We start from the raw sequence: 5,998 nt of genomic DNA, 5'->3' as shown, positions 1-5,998 counted from the left end.
AACTTGGTATTTCTGCTTTCCAAGGTCCTGCACATTTTCTCTGTCCTGGGTGATAATGTGGATATATACCACTCCGGACCCAATGGCTCTGAATGTTAATGGAGGCTCACACATCTCAAGCATTAAGAACAAGGACCTGAGACCAGTGGCAGAGCCCTTTGCAGAACTGCTCCAAACAGAGAGGAAGACGTCTTCAGGACGGATCTCTCCAGGGAAGGGCACAAGCTATGCAACATTTACTCGCCGTAAGTACCTGGGATAACACAGTCAGTAAGGAAGGAAACAGGGCCACACTTTCTAGAAAGAGTAAACGCTTTTTGTCATCACAGAAACTGTAATTGGCGGATATCTTAAATCTATTTGACTTTTCCTATTTAAAATCCACACGTATCTAATTTTCCAATCCTACTGAACACACCGTGGACCCTTACATGGCAAACACAGGTAGATATGAGACCTGGTTCTCATTCTTTCCCACGCCGCACGCAGGCCAGTTTATCCCGTTCAGAGAGAAGGTGAGCACTAGGCTTTTAACTCGCTGCTCTGTTCCTTGTGAAGGATTTCCACTTCGGGTCTAAATTGATCTTCATAATTAGTTTCCTTACAGATTCTGTGTGCTTTAGGTGAAATAGCTAGGGAGATGCTATCTTAAAGATGTTATTTTTCCAAGTATAATCATAAAGCATTAAAAATTTCATACCATTTCTTGTGAAAAGGCCTTTTACCTAGTCCCTAAGAGTACACAGTATAGATACCACCTTAAAGGGAGCAGTTTTCTAAATTCAGCCCCAGTCTTTCACATGAAAAAGTCTTTCGGCAGTTTTTGTTTTCAACATAACAGGCAGTAATGTTGCCAATTATATAGACCACATAACAATTTATAGAAAACCTCATTAACACTAAATGAAGTATTTGTGCTAAGGGAAACTCTTCCTCTTATGCTGTATAGACAACAGGGCTAGTTCTTAATTAATTACAAAGGTTAACGGGTGGGGCTCATGACATCTTTATTATATACCCCACGTCTCATACACATTTGAAAAGAAACGACATGTTTATTAATTGCTTCTTGGCAGGAGTATTTTACAACCAATAGCTTTTAAATTGTGTATTAGAGATGTTTTAGGGGGGAAAAGGAAGTTAGTGCTGGAGAGAAACTCCTGGATTCTGTGAACAATTCCTTTTTTCGGTATCTCATTAGAGCAAGCATGCGTGGGTGCTATTGTCCCAATGGTTCTGAAACCATCGCATATATTCATAGCTCGGGGATAAGCAACTCAGCTTAGCACCTGCTTCAGTTACTGCTGCAGAAAATCCCTAGGCTCCGCCTGCCTCTGCTAAGGTCTCCCTCTCCTCCACTCTGTGCGAGGTAGCACCCAGGACCCCACTTGCCATCTTCATGGCTGAATATGGTTCCCCTGTGGACGGTGCTCCCCAGGCTACAGGACGCATTTCAGAGTCTGTATTGTCCTCCACCTCTGTTGGTTTCCCCAGTTCCAACCACGTAGATTAACTGACACCAGATGCTCACTGCCTTCTTCCATGGTCCACTCATTCAACAAGTATTCTCCCTGTGTCTGCTCTGTGCCAGGATTCTTCACTGCGGTGGGGATACGCTAATAATCAACAACAGACAAAAATTCTTTCCTTCATGGCAGGGAAATACTATGACATTCTAGTTCTATTGCTGACCCCCCCCCCCCAGTAAAGCCAGTGGTATAGACCCAGTTAAAACCCAAAGTCCTGACAACAAAAGGATCTAACAGTGGATAGAGTGCCAATGGTCCAGGGTAGGAGATAATAAATATCAGGCAGAGATTATATTTCTGGTAAATACCTTGTCAGTTAATTGGGCACCAATGGCCTAGTCAAGTTAGCACAGACAATTAACTACCACTCCCTAAGAGGCGTGATGACAGCGCTGGCTCCCTCGGGAGTGATGGGAGGGGATAAAATTCTAAATGTTCCATGAGTTGAACTGAGAGGTTCATCTGAGAGAACGGATGTGAATGTGTGTGGTGGCCTGAATGGGAATGTCTCCCATAGTCCCAAGTTGTTGGGGCCATTTAGGAAGGCTTAGGTGTGGCCTTGCTGGAAGAAAAGAGTTGAGAGGAAAAGGTGTCACCTACTTCATACTTGCATCTGAAGACGTGAGAGCTGGCAGCTTCTGTTCCTGCCGCCATGTCTGCCACTTGCTTCCCTGGTAGACTCTTGCCTCTCTGGAACTATAACCTTCAAATGAAATCTTCCCTCTACAAATCCTTGGCTAGGACACTTTGTCACAGCAACAGAAAAGTAACTAATACAATGTCTCTGAAAGAATTTTAAGCTGACTCGAGGTCAGCTGAACTGTAATTTCTTTTTGTCTGGGAAAGGTTGTGACATGGTCTCTTTGGCTGACGGATGATGAACAACTTGGGGAGAGAGAAAGGGGAGCTGAAAAAGTAACCAAGAGGCTACCCTGATAATCTCACTTGAGGAATATCCTTACACCTATTCCTTAGAAACAAAATAACCAACAGCAAGCAAGTTTCTATAGAACCATAAGTTTCACCCCAGGTGCACAGAGAAGAACTCATGGGGCCACTGGGACACAGGGACCCTCCCATCATGCTCCACTAGATGGTTTAATGGAAGCCAGAGTCTCCTGTCTCCTACTGATTCAGAAATGCTCTAAGCATCCTTTGTGCTTCTCCCTCTAACAGATCCATCCCAGGGGTCTCTCAAGCACAGATCCTCAGGCTCTATAAAGGCCTTGAGATGATGGTCAGGGCACAACCCAAGGAGCTCATCCCATGACACTGAAGAGATTTAATGCCCTCCCCTGCCACAGACAGGAAGGAGACAAATGCGTCCTGAAACTGTAGCTCCCCTCTCTGTATAAGGTCCCCCCCAACAAAGCACTCTCTACTCCTTTCTGTCCCTGAGAATTTTTCATCTCAGTGAAAATCTCAGTCCGTGGGGCATGAGGAAGGGCACGAGCTAATGTTCCCTTCCAGTAAAAGCCTAAGACTCCAGGGCTTCTCGGAAAACAGGTTCCAGGCACCGTTGTCATGGTTCTAAGAACCTGTTATAGAAACAGACAAAAAGAGTTTAGCTCTCCCTAATAAGTCCCTGAAGTCATTTCTTCCCCAGTGAACCAACAGCTAATGAGGAAGCCTTCCAGCACTGGGCTGTCCATGGAAAGGGGGCTAGGATGGCACTTCGAAGATTTCCAATGCACACAAAGGAAACTGTAAATCTATCCTGTGGCCTGGATAAAGACACAGTGCAGGCAGGACGCGGAATGGGCCGGGTGACGCGTGATGAAGCGCTCCAGCAACTGAGAGTAAAACAAACAAGCCGAAGGTAAATAGGAGTGTGAACTTTAATATTTCCTCAGTGTAAAGCTCTGAGAGTGCTCTCACCACTATTAAAGCATGCTCATTCCAGGTTTGCCTTTTATCTACTATGGAAAGATTACATCTTGCCAACAGCACCACAGAGGCCTAAACAGCAAGTCCTCCACTGACCTGGAACCCAAGGTAGAGCAATGGCCGCTCTCCTTGGTGCTGAACCGAACCTTAAATCCCATCTCCATACCTGCCTTAATGTTACAGATTACCTGTGCTTTCTCCAGAGGGCAGTGTTTTCAGAGAAACTGCGATGTGGAGACAGTTGCTAGTGCAAGAACACTCGACACACGCTCACACTCATACATGATCATCATGTGCTTAAGACCAGTAGTGTGCACAGGGTCTTGAGCCCACGCAGAGGGGCTGGCAAGGTGCCAAGGCATCTGGACAGAGCAAAGGTAAAGAAAGCTTCCCGAAAGAGATGTTGCACTAAGAGGAGAGGTAAACCTGAAATGGTGAGGCACCATAAGATCAACAATAGGGTAACAGCCAGTAATAGCCAAAGCATCAGTGTGTCCCATTAAACACACCAAGTAAATGTATCAACGTGGGAAAGGGCTTACAACACAGTAAATGTGGACAGCAAGATATAAATGATACAGGCATAAAACTGGGTAGACACAAGGTAGACTGTGGCAGACAATATTTAGAATATCCATGAGGTGTAAATAAGAGAATTATGGTCATATTCGCTTTCTTTTGAAATTTCCTTTAATATTACCATATATACAGACACACATACACACACAGGCACGCACACACACACAGGCATGCATGCACACATACACATATTTTTTAACAATTATAAGAGTTTAGAGGAGATGTACTCATAGCAATGTTTGTAATGGTAAAAGGTAGGCTCTAAGCAAGATAGTGATTGGCCAAGCTCACTACTCAAAGCAGACATAAGAACAGTGTCTGACCCTAGACACAAGAGAAGGCATTTCTGGATGCACAAAAGCATAACACTGTGAGAAAAGGTGACGAAGGATTTCTGAAAGGGGAAGTAGATGGTTAAAATGAAGTGAGCCTGAAAATTAATGGACACCAGTGACTGAAACAGCACAGCACAAAGACAGGAGGGGACAAAGAATTTCTGAGAACTCCTACCATATGACCAATTTATCAAAAACCAGTCAAGCACTAAAAAAATCTGCCTCCAAATCCATTAACCTGAAACCCACTTTCTTCCTTCCAGACAGCAACCCAAACTCCAGGACGCACTTAGTCCCCCCTTAACAAGTTTATCTAATTTCTGTAGAAAAATTACCATTTTTATATATCGCGTTAGTCAGGCCAGTGTCCAGACGCTGCCTGGAGACGGAGCAGCTAAACCATTTAGCTCCTGGGTCAGCCCCTGGAGGACAGTAGGTGGAAACGGTGGCAAAAGTAAGTGGCACCAGTGGTAGAAAATGAAAATGACAGCTCGTCCCCGGCAGCCCGGGCAGACCACCATGCCCTGGGCTCCTCCTCTAAAAAAGCGGGCAGAGTTTCAAAGAACTGTGAGGGTCCAGTGACAGAGCAACGACAGCTTAATTTCTAACATGAAGCAGATCCCCCACGATGCTTCTGGATACATGAACCAGCTTTCTATAGCAGCATATGATACTACAAATGTACAAGGGGGTGACGAATGATGTCTATTCCCCTTTTAATTAGTAATTAATCTGTAACTTAATTTGTGATTTTTCTTGTATCATCAACACAGCTGCCAAACTGCTACCATTGTCACTGCGATCCCAAGCAAGCCTCCCTGTCACCTGCATCCGATCCTATCTTCAAAAGTATGTTCTGCACCTGTTGTCTTCTCTCAGAAACGGAAGCTCCGTGATGAGCAGGCAAGTAACCATCCATCGGGCAGAGAAGAGACCCTTTACCATCGGTCCCTTTGGCCTCAAGATGTACACATCAGGAAGGGACGCCAAGGCCATTCATAAGGTTGAGACAAACGTTATGAAGATCCATATGTGGAGAGCACACACCCATGCATACCTGACCCTGAAATATGTGGGATCAAGCTGTCAGCCAGAGTTTGTTAAACTGTCCTCTGAGCTTGAGGAGATCCATGGATGGAATGCATGGCTGTACTTAAACTCAGGCTGGAATTCCAGTTATGATTCCAGACAACAAAAGCATCCACAGCGGTGTCCTATCCCACTGCAGCTCTTGTGAGCGTGGCAGACAGTCCCCATGTTCAGCACCATTGCAGTGGTTATTCCATTGACTACAAGATCTAACATATGATAACACAAAGGAAATGTATGTTACTGTGATACAAATGTTTTAATATTTAATAACTATTTCATTGTGTCTCCCTATTCAACACATGTATTTACTTCACTCTGAGGAGAGGCCACAGATTCCAGCAGCCATGGCACAAGAGGCCGAGAACCCTAACTCCTGACGGGACGGCCCGAGCACTGAAACCATATGCAGTCCAAGGCCACTGCTTCTAACAGTTAAAATGTGACAATACAACACTGCTTACAAATTCGAAACATCCTGATAGATTGAATATATATGTATGTATATGTATGTGTATATAGAATTAATGTATATAGAATTATGTTATATATTATTTGCATATTTATAAAGTTCAAACC

This window comes from Micromys minutus (genome assembly GCF_963924665.1).
Source record: "Micromys minutus genome assembly, chromosome: 5".
Lineage (NCBI taxonomy): Eukaryota > Metazoa > Chordata > Mammalia > Rodentia > Muridae > Micromys > Micromys minutus.
This window is presented reverse-complemented; position numbering follows the sequence as displayed.